The sequence below is a fragment of the Bactrocera neohumeralis genome, chromosome 4, assembly GCF_024586455.1.
Source record: "Bactrocera neohumeralis isolate Rockhampton chromosome 4, APGP_CSIRO_Bneo_wtdbg2-racon-allhic-juicebox.fasta_v2, whole genome shotgun sequence".
NCBI classification, from domain to species: Eukaryota; Metazoa; Arthropoda; class Insecta; order Diptera; family Tephritidae; genus Bactrocera; species Bactrocera neohumeralis.
In genome coordinates this window covers 78,440,776-78,456,535 of record NC_065921.1, presented here as the reverse complement: position 1 = coordinate 78,456,535, position 15,760 = coordinate 78,440,776, and positions in this window count along the sequence as shown.

Here is a 15,760-nt window from a genome sequence, read left to right as displayed (position 1 = left end):
CGGCAAGCGAACAAGTGTACGTGAAGGTGTGTAGTGGCGAGCGCGCCCACAACAGAAAGGCAAGTAGTTATTCCAGGAGTGTATTTCGAGCATGAAAGGGCCCAGGGCGCCAGTTGGCGTAGCAAGTAGACGAGTGTGTAACATTTTTGGTTGTAAAGAATAAGTTTATGATTTTTTTAATTTAATTTTCTGCTTCAAGATATTTTTGTATAGTATCCAATTTTATTTAGAATCTGTCTTATGATTAGAAAATAACTAAATTTTCTAACAAAAACAATGCTGTTGAAGTACAATGAAAAATATCAATGAAATATTGTATAGTCGAAAAAGTCTTTTCGTATTTCTAATCAAACTTCAATCATAATGCATATTTTAAAAGAATCAATACACAAAATTGTTAGTACTTTGTAGAGTACCCTTTATTGTATAATACAGCATCTAGGCATAGATTTTATCAGGCTGTGTTGAGTAGAGTATCAGACCTCTTGAACTTTCTCCAGGGACCCGTTTTAAATTCTGCTTAAATATGTAGGTCCGACATTTTCCTTAACGGTTTTCAATAAGTTTTCGATTGGATTCAGATCTGGCCTAGCCATAACATCAACAACATGATCTGAAAATTTTTTTTGAAAGACTCGAAGTATGTTTCGGGTCATTGTTTTCTTGGAATTACCAAATTAAAATCATATTCCATTCAGCATATGGGATCATGACTTCGTCTAAAATTTGTTTTTGTATGTATGGCGGTCCATGTTTTCTTTTATCCAAAAAAATAGGTCCGACACCACAACATGAGAAATAGCCCCGAACCATTATACTACCGCCACGCGGTTTAAAGGACTTAGTCGTGTAGCGAACACACATTTCTTCATTTTTGGGACGTCGAACCCACGTCCTACCATCCACTATTTCCAATCATATTAATTTTGCATTCATCACACCATAGGGTGTTAGATTTTTTTTTTTCATTTTCAGCTCCATCCCAATTGAGGTGTCTTTTGGGAAACTGAATGCGATCTCATATATGCCGTTTGCTCAGCATTGACCCCTTTCGGAACAATCTACCAAAGAAATTTTTCTCCACAAGCCGTCCCCTTACTGTTCCTGAAAAAATGTGTGCACCTAATTTTTGAAGAACAGCTGCAGCGGACTTAAACACATCGCGCGTCGATAATCTTGCAATATTTTGACAGACTTTTGCCGTCGTTTTTGGTGATCGGCCTTCTTTTTTAAATTTTCGGAGATTTTAAGGCATTAAATATAATTTTTTGCGACCTATTTTATTGCCCGTAACTATACATAAATATATCTGTAATTTTTCTGCTTAAAATAATATATATTGTGACCGATTAGGTGCAATTTCAGTAAATCTTGTGGTGCAGAACTAATTCTGTCTTCTCACTCTCTCTTTCTACCATTAATCCCTGATCTTGTCTGTATAATTTACGCACTACTGTAAATTTTTGCTAAATAATGGTATATAATATTTGTTACAAAATTTTACTGAAACTCATTCACTGCTTTAACCACTGTAACTCTGTTTACTTTTCTCTCTCTCTCTCTTTGGTCTTTACCACGCAACGCTAAACAAACGCATGCGCCAATATACTCATTCTCAGCCGCTGCTTTATCTATGCAATTTTAACAGATTCAAAGTGAATTTTATACGAATGTTGATAGGTGCAAACAACAGCTTGAGTGAACCTTAAAATACATTCTCTTTGTGCGCTCTCGTTGGGAGCAAAGGCAGTTGGTGTGTGAGCGAACAGCCCTACCACTACCTGTGGCATATTTACAGTTATTCCGCATGTGGATATCAACTATTTGCATATATATGTATAAGCGCTGAGTTTATGTTTAAGGGGTAAACAACCCGCTGATTGGAATTTAATGGTGTTCGGGTTTATATAAGAGAGGCGACATTAATGCCTGTTGGACTGATTCCTGCGAAGTCGTTAGATGATTACGAAAGGTAGAAATATTTTATGAGTTAATGTTTAAAAAAATGTATATACATACATACATATGATGTACCATACATATGTATTTATGTATATTAAAATAAAGCTATGTTTTCATAATGGTACATAAATACATATGTACTTGATCTTGATCGTTCAGTTTGTATGGCAGCTGTATGCTATAGTAGTTCGATAACGGCGAATCCGACAAATGAGCAGCTTCTTGAGGAGTAAAGGACATGTGGCAAATTTCAGGTCAGTATCTTAAGAACTGAGAAACTAAGTCTCCGTTGTTTCCTTCTGGATTTTTAGGTGTTACAAACTTCGTTGCAAGCTTAATATGCCCTGTTCAGGATATAAACAAATTAAGTACTAAAATTCATATGTAATTCAGAATTTGGTATTTCGGCACAGCTAGTACGGCTGTTTAAGCTGACGATGAGCAACACCAAAAGCTCAGTTAAGATCGGAAAAGATCTCTCCGAGCCGTTCGATGCCCAACGAGGTTTCAGACAAGGAGGCTCCCATTGTATGACTTTTTCAATCTATTGCTGGAAAAAACATTTCGAGCTGCAGAGCTAAATAGAGATGGAACAATCTTCTATAAGAGTGTACAGCTACTGGCGTACGCCGATGATATTGTTATCATTGGCCATAACAACCGTGCCGTTAGTTCTGCTTTCTCCAGGTTGAACAAAGAAGCGAAGCATATGGGTTTGGCAGTGAACGAGGACAAGAGGAAATATCTCCTGTCTTCTAACAAACAGTCATCACATTCGCGGCTTGGCTCGCACGTCACTGTTGACAGTCATAACTTCGAAGTTGTAGATAATTTCATCTAAGTATCTAGGAACCAACAACAATATCAGCCTTGAAATCCAACGCAGAATCACTCTTGCCCACAGGTGCTACTTTGGACTGAGTAGGCAATTGAAAAGTTAAGTCCTCTCTCGACGAACAAAAACCGAACTCTAAAAGTTCCTCATCATTCCTGTCCTGCTATATGGTACGGAGGCATGGACAATGACATCATTTGATGCGTCGGCCTTAGGAATGTTCGAGAGAAAGGTTTGCGGAAGATTCATGGTGGCAGGAAATTTTTCTTCTTCTTCTTCATTGTCGTAGTGGCCAGAAATGATTCTGTTATATATGGCTCAAGCAGCTCACGACTTCCGGTCTTAGACCAAGCCAAAAAGCATCCGCTTAAAGGCGAGCTAAAGCGAGAAGGCAAGCTAAAATGAGAAAGCGAAACATACCTCCCAAGTTTGTGTTTGGATCGTAAAAACACCCACAATGAAAAGAAGAAAACAGCCTCGGATGACAGACCCTCCTTTTGATGACACCCACTGCAAACGGATTACGATTTAAGGGCATGCAACTGAAATGCCCGGCCTACTAATTGGGAAAGTGCTGGTTGATGTTCTCGTAAGAGTAAAGGCTGACATCACCGCCATCGTAGAAGTGTGATGGACAACTCCCACAACAGCCGGTTGTATGTTAACGGAATTGATTTGGATTTTATCCGGCCAAGGGCAGTTATTTCGGAGATCTAACGCTGTTAAGATCGGTTAGTCTTAAGTATAAGTATAAGTGGGATGGACGAAACAAGCACTGAGACGAGTAGGTCTGCAATGGCCATAAAAAGCAGCGCAAATTCGATATGAGATTCGTGGTGGGGGAAAGACTCCGTTGCCGAGTCGTAGGAAACTTTGAGTGAGTGCATTATCACATATTGTGGACTTGTGGCGTGGCCGGTGTAATTTGAAACCGCTGACCAATTTTTTTTTGTTTTGTAGATTCGCTTGTCTACGCATTTAAGCCCGAGACAATTGACGCCTGAGAATGAATATTCAGCGCGTTGTTGCTGACATATGCCACCGATTGCTGCAAAAAATGGTGGAAAATCTCAAGCAATCGTTTCAGTTTCATATTGAAGATGCTTATAATTACAGTAATTTTAAATTGCAACATAATTATCATGGTATATAATTTAATTATACAAATATAATGCTGCGACTAATTTCCTTGTAATTCAAAAGAATTTCCGTTTTTCGCTTGTAGATTGTCAATCAAGTGCTTTTGCGGTTTGCTAATAGCTGCCTACTTTGTCTGCAAAACAATAACTACATATGTATGTGTGTGGAAATTTGAAAATTAAGAAAATAGATTTTTTTTCTTGCAAGATTTGCAATTAAAGCCGCAACACAAACGCTGATTGGCGGATATTTTTGCGGCACAAAGACAATTAAATGGGCATTAATTAAATTGTACAAGTGAAGCGTTTAAAAATAGCCATTCATTGCAAGGCAAAAACAACAACAACATTAGCAATAACAACAACTATAACATTAGCAACAACAATATCCACAACAACGCCACTTAATGCAAACACCAAAAGCAATGTGCAGTGCATTCTCGCTATGAGTTGGTTAGCCTATATGTGTATGTGTGCGCGTGTGTGTGTGCACTCGCATTGTGAAAGCACGAAAAATCAATTATTAGAAATCAAATTTACGAAAAACGAAATCTGTTCCTATGAAAATAAGAATTATTTATAAAAAGCATAAGTGAATCAGTCATTGGCTTTCAGAAATCGGAAAAATATTTGCAGGCGTTTCTTTCATACATATGGTAGAAGGTGAGTTGTTATACATATGGTATATTATACATGCACATATTTATGTGTATATGTGTATGTAAATATGTGTATAACAGATGTATAGCATACAATGTTTGCTGAGTATTAAAATTCGTTGATTAAATGTCATTCATATTGTTGAGATTTGTGGTGCAGGTGGACATGCAAATACTTATACATTCATAAATGTATGTGTGTATACCCACACATATGCAGCTAAGATATATAAAATATGAAAAAGCATTAACTTCAGCTGCACCGAAACTGTAATACCCTACACATTTACATTTATTCTAGCTTTATAGGGTATAAAAATATGTGCATCTTGACTTTGAGCAGTCAGTTTGTATGACAGCTATATGCTATAGTTGTCCGATCTGGAAAAATTCTTGGTATTTTATAGCGCTCTCTTCAGCAATAATTTATACCGAATTTCGCGAAGATACCTTAACTAATAAGAAAGTTTTCCATACAAGGACTTGAGTATGAACGATCAGTTTGTATGGCAGCTATATGCTATAATTGTCCGATCTGAAAATTTTCTTTAGATATTATAGCGTTATCTTAGACAATTATCTGTGACGAATTTTGTATAAATATCTTTTTAAATAAAGAAGTTTTCCATACAAGGACTTGAGTTTGATCAATCAGTTTGTATGACAGCTATATGCTATAATTGTCCGATCTGGAAAAATTCCTTCGGATATTGAAGCATTGTCTTGAGCACCTATCCGTACCAAATTTTGTGAACACATCTTAACAAATAAGAGAGTTTTTCATACAAGGACTTGAGTTTGATCAATCAGTTTGTATGACAGCTAATATGCTATAGTTGTCCGATCTGAACAATTTTTTCGGAGGAAAATACTCCGTGTCAAATTACTCAATTATAAAAGTTTCTCATACAAGTACTTTATCCGATCATTCAATTTGCATGGCAGGTGCTATAGTAGTCCAATTCTATAGTGGTCTGAAATCCGACAATATACAAGTATATATAGACTAGATCGACTCAAGGACTGACTAAATCGACTCAACTTCTCAAGCAGATCATTTATACCTATCACCATGAGCAATAAATTGTAAGATTTTTGTTCATAATTTCAATATTCTTAATTTATTCCTCAAAATCTATGTCGTCCCCCACAAAGTAGTCCCAACTGGACCCAATACATTTGCGGCAACGTTTTTTCCAATCCTCGAAACAGCTGTTAAAGTCAAATTCAGAAAAAGCCTTCAATGCGCGTGGCGATTCACGTTCAGTGTCTTCAATTGATTCAAAAGGGTTTTTCCGAAGTGGTCGTCTGAGTTTACTGTATAGCCAGAAGCCTCACGGAGCTAAGACAGGCGAATACGGTAGCTGCGACACAATATAGGTTAAAATTTTGTTGAAAAACTCACAAATAATCAATGCAGTATGCGACGGTGCTTTATCAAGGTGCAAAAGCGAAGAGTTGTCGGATCATAATTCCATCCTCTTTTTGCGAATAGCTTCGCGTAATCGATGCATAACACTGAAATAGTATTCCTTGTTGAGAGTTTGGCTAATCGATAGGAATTCGAAGTGCACCACACCTCGATAATTGAAGAAAGCTATCAACATAATCTTGATTTTTGACCGAAAAAAACCACGTCAAAGGTTTTTTCGGCTACGACTCACCTTCGCCACAATATTTGGCCGATTCGTCTGTTTGCGGGTCGTTAGCATAGATCCAAGACTCATCGCTAGTAATAATAGGTCTCATGATATTCTGTTAATCGGAAAGCATTGTTTTATAGAAGTTAACGCCACGCTGTTTTTCGAAAAAATTTAGTGATTTTGGAAACAATCATGCTTTCACTATTCTTAGGCCCAGATGAGCTTTCAAAATGGTTTTCACTGATCCTTCCAATATTCCAAAGATGCAAGTAAAATCTATAACTATTAATCGTCGATTCTCAAGGACCAATTTCTATATTTTAACGAGGTGAAAGATGCACCTCGTTCTGGTCGAACTATCGTTGAAAAAGTCGATAAAATTATGGAAAAGATTGACCAGGACTGTCACATAAGCAGGCAAGACATTGCTAAGGAACTTAACATTCATCATCAAACGGTTGTGAATCTTTTAAAAAAACAATTGTGAATCTTTTGGTTACAAAAAGAAGCTCGATGTTTGGATATCACAAGAATTGTCTACGAAAAATTCAATGGACCGAATTAACATCCGCGATTCTTGGCTGAAACGAAATGAAATCGAACCATTTCTGAAGCGAATGATAACAGGAGACGAAAAATGGATCAAATACGACAATAATGTGCGAAAAAGATCATGGTACAAGCGTGGTGAAGCTTAACAAATGGTCGCAGTAAGGCCAGCATTGACGCTCAAAAAGTTATGCTGAGTGTTTGGTGGTATTGTAAAGGAAGCAACTCCAGCCTGATCCAACGATTGATTTTACTGTCAACAAATGATGAGTTTGAAGCAAGCAATCGAAAAAAACGGCCAGAACTGATCAACACAAAGGGCTTCGTCTTCTATCAGTACAACGCTAGACCACACACATCTTTGATGCCTCGGCAAAAACTGGGAGAGCTTGGCTGGGAAGTTTTAATGCATCCATTATATAGCGCTAACCTTGCACCATTGGACTACCATTTGTTTCGGTCAATGCAGAACTCTCTTAATGGAGTAAAGTTGGCTTCAAGAGCAGCCTGTGAAAATTACTTGTCGCAGTTTTTCGTCGAGAAAACAGAAAATGTTTACAATGATGGAATAATGTCTTCAGCGGAAAAGTGGCAAAAAGTGGTCGACATATTTGGTTCATTAAAGTTCTTTATATAAAAAAAATAAGTTGCAGTTGGATTAAAATACGAAAAGACTTTTTCGACTACCTTATATATATGCTTTATAGGGTCTCTAAAGTTTCTTGCAAAATGTTACACATTTATGGCGCACTTAATATCAGCATACAAATATAAAAATGAATTAAATGCAAATTAAATATGCAGTGCCAAAATATATTTGCATTTCATGAATTAAGTGTGATTTTATAATATTTTTTTAAACACCTTTTTCATAGTTTTTTCAATATTTTTTTTGGCATTTTCAATTATTTGCGAAAAATATATATTATTTCAAACCACTTAACAACATTGTTGCCCCAAAGCATTTTTATAAATTTATGTTAACATTTTTTTTTTGATATTAAATATTTATTTGTATTTTTATGCAAGCAAACAGGCATACAGCATATATACACACACACTCAGTCACACATACGTTCATAGAAAAAGCCCATAATCCGCACGTATTTGCCCGCTGCAATCGCTTCGTGTTTGCTTTCCCCCTTCCTCACGCATTTTGTTTACCAAAATTTCGCATCAATGCATTTTGGGGCGGCGTTTTCGGCGCACTGCCTCGCTGCCGCGTCGTTTGCCATTCAAATGCAGGAAATTTTGTTGCCTCTCACTGGTCGAACGGTTGGAGCGTGTTGCAATGCAATTGCCGGCGCTGTTGGCGAATGGCGTACGTCTAACGAGCATAAAATCTTTAACGAAAAGCAAAAACAAAAAAAAAAAAAAAAAAATAAAATAAAATGAATAAAAAAAAACAAAAATAACAATGAAAATGAGAAAGAAAAATGAAAACGAGAAAGAAAAATGAAAACGAAAAATAAAAAAGAAAACGAAAAATAAAATTGAAAAATAAAAAATAAAAAATAAAACAAAAAATAAAATTGAAAATAAAAACCAAAATAAAAAATAAAAATTGAAAATGTGAAATAAAGCAAATAAGCGTTGTAAATGCATTGTGAAACAAAAACAACGCCAACAGCGCCAATGGCAAATGTGCGAAAATATTTCGGTGCCTACTTGCAGCTGCTTGCGCAACAACAAAGATCGCATGCTTGTTCGCGTTGCACAAAAGTATTTGTTGCATATTTTAAATAGTTTTAGTTTTAATTGTGCGCTTTTAAAAAAAAATTAAGTAAATAATGAAAATTTCTGAAATTTTGTTTTTTTTCAAAACTCAAAAATTGCCAAAGTTGAACAAAAAGTTTCAGTACTGCAATATTTTTTGCATCAAAAGACTTGTAAGCCAATTATAAATATTTTTAATTTTAATACAACTTCGGAAATATGTTAAAGTAGCTTAATTTAGCTTAGGAGAGGCAAATATTTTTAGCTTTAGTGAAAATCGGGTAACAACTATTTATCAATATTTTATCTTCCAGTTGAGGTTTCAACTTTATCAATATGCCAACAAAATTTAAATTTCTAAATTTAAAAATATTTTTTAAGACAAACTACAACTTCGTATCACGAATTCTTCTTCTTCTTAAATGGGCGTAGACACCGCTTACGCGATTATAGCCGAGTTAACAACAGCGCGCCAGTCGTTTCTTCTTTTCGCTACGTGGCGCCAATTGGATATTCCAAGCGAAGTCAGGTCCTTCTCCACCTGGTCTTTCAAACGGAGTGGAGATCTTCCTCTTCCTCTGTTTCCCTCGGCGAGTAATGCGTCGAATAATCTCAGAACTGGAGTGTCTTCATCCATCCGGACAACATGACCTAGCCAGCTTAGCCGCTGTCTTTTAATTCTCTGAACTATGTCAATGTCGTCGTATATCTCGTACAGCTCATCGTTCCATCGAATGCGATATTCGCCGTGGCCAATGCGCAAAGGACCATAAATCTGTCGCAGAATTTTTCTCTCGAAAACTCGTAACGTCGACTCATCGGTTGTTGTCATCGCCCAAGCCTCTGCACCATACAGCAGGATGGGAATTATGAGCGACTTATAGAGTTTAGCTTTTGTTCGTCGAGAGAGGACTTTACTTTTCAATTTCCTACTCAGTCCGAAGTAGCACCTGTTGGCAAGAGCTGGTCATCTGTCGTTGGATTTCCAGCTTGTTCTCCATGTTTTTAAGCTACCCAGAGGATACTTGGTCTAAGACCGGAAGTAGTGAGCTGCTTGAGCCATGAGTAAAAGAATCGTTTCTGGCCACTCCCAAGTGAATGGCGATCAGAGAACTTTCCTCACTTGCGTGAACTTCTACACATGACTCCATCCTCCATCACGAATTAGCTGGCATTAAAACCCTCCAACTTTGAGACTCGAAACAGTTGGCAAGATAACTCACACTGTCTCCATAACTTGACAATACTTAGCTTAATTTATGCTTAAAATATGTTTTACAAACATTTCGAGCCTCGACTAATTTTGCCAGAAAACGCTCATAGTATCCTTAAGTTAGGGGTTGGAAAATGCCTTCCACATTATCAATGCCGTCGTCACGGCAGCTGTATGTGCTCTTTGTAGGACACTAAAAACCCTCCCTCGAAGAAACCGTCGCCTACCCTGGAACCACATTAGCATTACTTTAGGGTAGCGTTACTTTTTTCTCATTGAATGATTTACATCTGCGCACCAGCGTCCGGGTCCCGAATTTAGCAGCGTAGCAAGATTGCTGCGAATTTCTGGATAATATCCCAGTTTGCTTTACTCTCCAGCATGACGCTCATTAAATTGTCCACGTTTATTGGGCCAACCAGGTCTTCTACGGCGGTGAGTTCTTATTGTCATCGCAGTCAAATAATGTTTAGCATCGTCTTCTGTGGCATCGTTGTATAGGCATGACGGCTCTTCGACTTTTTCCATTCTGTGGAGGTATATTTTGAAGTATCCGTGACCGGATAATAGCTGGGTTGTGTCAAAGTCGACTTCTCCGAATTTAAGCCTTGTCCATAAGTTTAGGTCTTTTATTAGTCTGGTCGTTCATCTGCCGCGACTCTCATTCTCCAATCTTCGTTGCCATGTTGTTACTGTATATTTCTTTATTTGTTCTATAGCGCGTTTTTTATTTTCGGACGTTTTATTTAGTTCCTTTCCTTTCGTATGCCAGAAGTAAGAAGGCCAATTGGGGATTGTAACTAATACTGACACTGTTCGGCAGGCTGATGTAACTCTGAGCGCCGCGGTGCGGTGTACTCTGGCTACTAGCTTACGCCGGATTTCCTTTTTAAGCACATCTGGTCAGATCTCAGCTCCTTATAATAGGACGCTGATTGTCGTTGTCATTAGGAGCTTTCGCTTTTCTTGGCTGGGGCCCCTAGTTGGCCATTAGGCTGTTAAGTTAGGAGGTGATCTTCGCTGCCATTCCTGCGGCGTGCTGGATTTGTACCTAGAAGGATAGTCTGGGTTCCAGTTTTACGTCTAGGTAGTTTACTGCTTTTTGTGTCCTAATAATATCCGTAGTCGTTTGCATACTTATTTCGAGGGGTACGTGCTTATTTGTTAGCAGTAGGAGCTCTGTGTTTTCCATAGCGAGCTGGAGGTTGTGTGAGACGAGCCATGCTTGCATCCGTATCGTGACCTGATTAAGATTTTTTCGCGCTTCTTCTGTGTCTCGTGCTGTAATGACTGCTGCATTGACGTCCGCGTTGCCAATTAAGAATGATTTGTCTGGCATTTCGAGTTTTAGTATAGCGTCGTAGCTGATGTTCCACAAATCTGGGACTATAATGGATCCTTATGCTACTGCTGACGTGACCGCTATATGTGTTGATCCCTCTATAGTTTAGTGTAGCAATTTTCTGTTACTAGTCTGGGATTTCAAAAATTTTTTTGAGACCGTCCATCATATCCTTATCTAGCTCTGTTGAAGGCGTTTCTTTTGTATTCATCTACGCTGTGAGGCTTCTACACGCATTGCTTCTAAAGTTGATCTGTCGGGCCTAAAGCCGTGTTGTTTAGGGTATTTAAAAGCTTTTTTTTTGGCATACTATAACATCGAGTCTTAATTTATGTTTCAAATAACTAATATAACAAAGATTTCATATACTTGTACTACAGCTTAGCAGCAGACCGCTACTGTATTCAAAGGTAATATGAAAAGTAATTTAAATGTAATTGGAAAAGTAATCAAAAAGCAATTTAAAGATAATTAAAAAGTAATTGAGTGGTAATTCAAAAGTAATAAAAAATGAGTGATTTAAAGGTAATTTAAAAATTAATTCAGTAATTGAAAAAGTAAATAAAAGGCAATTCAAAAAGTAATTAAAAAAATTAAAATAGTAGTATAAAAGTATTTGAAGAAGCAATGAAAAAGTAATTGAAAAAGTAACTATAAAAGTAATTAAAAATAAATTATTCAACGAAACTGAAAAGTTAGTTCAGTAATTGAATAAGCAGTTATAAGGTAATTGAAAAAGAAATTAAAAGGTAAATAAAAAAGTAATTCAAAGGAAAATTAAAAAATAATTTTAAGGTATTTAATAAAGTACTTCAAAGGTAATTGGAAAAGTAATTGAAAAAGTAATTATAAAAGTAGTTGAAAAGTAATTAACAAAATGATTCAAAAATAACTGAAAAATTATTTCAGTAATTGAAAAAGCAATTATAAGCCAATGGAAAAATTGATTAAGAAGTAATTCAGTAATTGAAAAAGTAATTGATAGGTAATTGGAAAAGTAATTAAAAAAATTAAAATAATAATATAAAAGTATTTGAAAAAGTAATGAAAAAGTAATTGATAAAATAATTATAAAAGTAATTAAAAAAAATTATTCAAGGAAACTGAAAAGTTAGTTCAGTAATTGAATAAGCAGTTGTAAGGTATTTGAAAAAGAAATTAAAAGGTAAATAAAAAGGTAATTCAAAGGAAAATTAAAAAATAATTTTAAGATTTAATAAAGTACTTCAAAGGTAATTGAAAAAGTAATTAAAAATATTAAAATAATAATCTAAAAGCATTTGAAAAAGTAATGAAAAAGTAATTAAAAAAATAATTATAAAAGTAATTAAAAAAAGTATTCAAGGAAACTGAAAAGTTAGTTAAGTAATTGAATTCAGTTGTAAGGTATTTGAAAAAGAAATTAAAAGGTAAATAAAAAAGTAATTCAAAGGAAGATTATAAAAATAATTTTAAGGTATTTAATAAAGTGCTTCAAAGCTAATTCGAAAAGTAATTGAAAAATTCATTACAAAAGTAGTTGAAAAGTAATTAAAAAAATGATTCAAAAATAACTTATAAATTATTTCAGTAATTGAAAAAGTAATTGATAGGTAATGAAAAAGTAATTAAAAAAATTAAAATAATAATATAAAAGCATTTGAAAAAGTAATGAAAAAGTAACTGAAAAAATAATTATAAAAGTAATTAAAAAAAGTATTCAAGGAAACTGAAAAGTTAGTTAAGTAATTGAATAAGCAGTTATAAGGTAATTGAAAAAGAAATTGAAAGGTAATTAAAAAAGTAATTCAAAGGAAAATTAAAGAAATTATTTTAAGTATTTAATAAAGTGCTTCAAAGGTAATTGGAAAAGTAATTGAAAAAGTAATTATAAAAGTAGTTGAAAAATAATTGACAAAATGATTCAAAAATAACTGAAAAATTATTTTAGTAATTGAAAAAGCAATTATAAGCCAATGGAAAAATTGATTAAGAAGTAATTCAGTAATTGAAAAAGTAATTGAAGGTAATGAAAAAGTAATTATTTTTCAAAACAACTAATATAAAAAATTATATTTAACTTATCTATATGGCATAACTTAACTTAATGAGAGCAATTTAAATTAAATTAAAATCCTTTTTTATTAAGCATAACTCAAGCATGATACATACACACACATAATTTCAGTCATTTCTCCATTGGAGAACTCTCCATTAAACTCGCTAACACATTTCGTAAAGGATATTGCAATTTTCATTTCATTCGAAGCTTGTGAAAGTTTTTTGTTGATTTAGCGCCATTGTATGCATGTACTACATACATACATATGTACATGTGCTTGGTATGTATGTATTTACTTGGTCGCATATAAAATCTACGCATTGCTGCTGCTCGTGGCTGCGCTGACAGTAATAGCCAAGCTAACAAAGCAAAAAACAGCAATAACAATAGATGAGCAATCGACAACAAGAGGCGTTGAAATGCCACAGATAAGCACAAAGCCCAAGTCAAGCCAAGCCAAGCCACGGCCAGTGAGTGTGTTGCGTGTGGATGGTTGTGAGTGTGTCTGTGTGTTTGTTGAGCGCCTAGTTTATTGAAATTGCTCAGAAATGCATGCGAGCATCGAGCGCTTGTGTGCGAAATGGGCGCAAGGCGTAATGCATACAAGATTAATCGAAGATCGTCCGATATGCACATATGTAGCGTATTTATTTTTTATTTATTTATTTTTAATCAAAAGATACGAACACTAAACACGCTGGCTGGTTTGCTTTGAACTTAAGAGATTTTTTATTAAATAAATTGTTGCACATTTATTTATCGGCTAACGGCATTCATCATGGCCGCGCAGGCACAGAGGCGGCAACCAAATAAATTTGTGTATATCCGCTAGGCTTTAGAGCGTAAATCGCTCACATTTATTTGCCGCTGAAATTATCTGCCAGTTGGCCTAGTTTTAGGCGCTTAAAGGCGGTTTATTATGTTGTTCGGTGCTCTCTTATTTTTCAATTATTTTTCGATTTTTTTGCTAAATTTGCTGCTTATTTATTTCAATAAAATACACGCTCACTTGTTAAACGATTTTCGTGCATTTTTCGAGAAATTTTATACCCTGAACATAACTGAACTTAATGTACTCTAGGTTTGGCATGAAGTTTGTGTGACGCAGTAGGAAATGTCGGAGACTCAGCTTAATGAGCTGTGCCAATATATCCATATCCCTCCGCCTGTCCATTCGTTTGTATATAAGAGAACTAGTACCTCAGTTTTTGAGATCTCGATCTGAAATTTTATACACGTGCCTTACTCACCTAAAAACTGCTTAGTTGTCGGAATCGTTGATATCGGACCATTCTTGCATATAGCTGCCATAAAAACTGACCGATCAAACTCAAGATCTGGGTTCCTAAAAGAGCACTTGTCTGAATACTCGGAGTTCATTTTAAGTCCTGGGTTCCTAAAAGTACATGTGTCTGAATACTCGAATATCCCTCACACACTTTGAGTTCATAGCGGATCACTGGGATCATGAAGTCGCCAAACCGAACTCTGACGGCTCCATTCTCTGCTAATATACCGGCGGAAGGAGCCGTTGGATAAGAGGCGCAGTGAGCTTCTCTACGGATTGGTCAAAGTTTGGTGAAGGGGTTTTAGTATCAGGAGTTCTCTATCAACGCCAGCTTCAGTCTTCCTGACTATTACAGTGTCTTCCAAGCCGAGGTTGCAGCCATTAAGGTAGTAGAAGATTTACTGCTCCGAAGTGCAGTCTCCTTCAGACAAGTGACTATCCACTCGGATGTCAGAGCGGCGATACTAGCCTTGAGCTCTTTAACAGTACGCTCAGGGTTGGTCAAGAAGTGCCTAACCGCGCTATCAATAACATGCATTGTCATTGTGATAAGACTGGTGTGGGTGCCAGACAACAGCGGAATAGAAGGAAATTGTAAAGCTGTTGAGCTAGCAAGGAAAGGAACCTTGGAACCGCTGTCGTTAGAAAGGGAGTGGGTCGGTGCTCCCATATCCTCTTGTGTTCTTTTACTATAAAGTTGGGCTTCGCGGAAGCTGAGCCAGGGCTTGGCCATCATCGGTACATGCGCTGCCGCAAAAGCCTTTTGGCCCAAGATCGATCACAAGAGCTCTAATGATCTGTTTGACCCAGTAAGGCTAGCTTGTTGACCATTACTCTATTAGCGTCCATGCTGTAAGGTTGGGATCTGATAAGAACGCTATCCGACGAAGCTGTATGGTAGAAGATGAGGTGTAAATAACTCAACACTTCCTTCTTGACTGTCCCGCGTTTGGGAGGTCAAGAGTTAAGCACTTGGGAGCATACCTTCAGACATCCCACAGTACTGGCGGGAATGGAAATTAAAAGTCTATGCAAATTTGTATTTATAAGTTCGAATACAGGAGTTCTTCCTTTCTATGGCTTCGCAGAGGACTACATATACCACATGTGATCCCTCTAGATTAGCCATCTAACCTAACCTAACTCGAGTCCTTATAAGGAAAACTTTTTTATTTCACACAATATCTTTATGAGATTGGGTACAGACTACTATGCAAAGCAATGCTGGAATCTCCGAAGAAATTTTTCAAATCGGTTCACTGACCATTTTTTTATGTAATTGCACCCCTGTAAGGTATTATAGCTTCGGTGCCTGCGAAGTTAACATTTCATTTTTGCTTTCTAACATTTTGCTTGAACCGATTTTCCACACC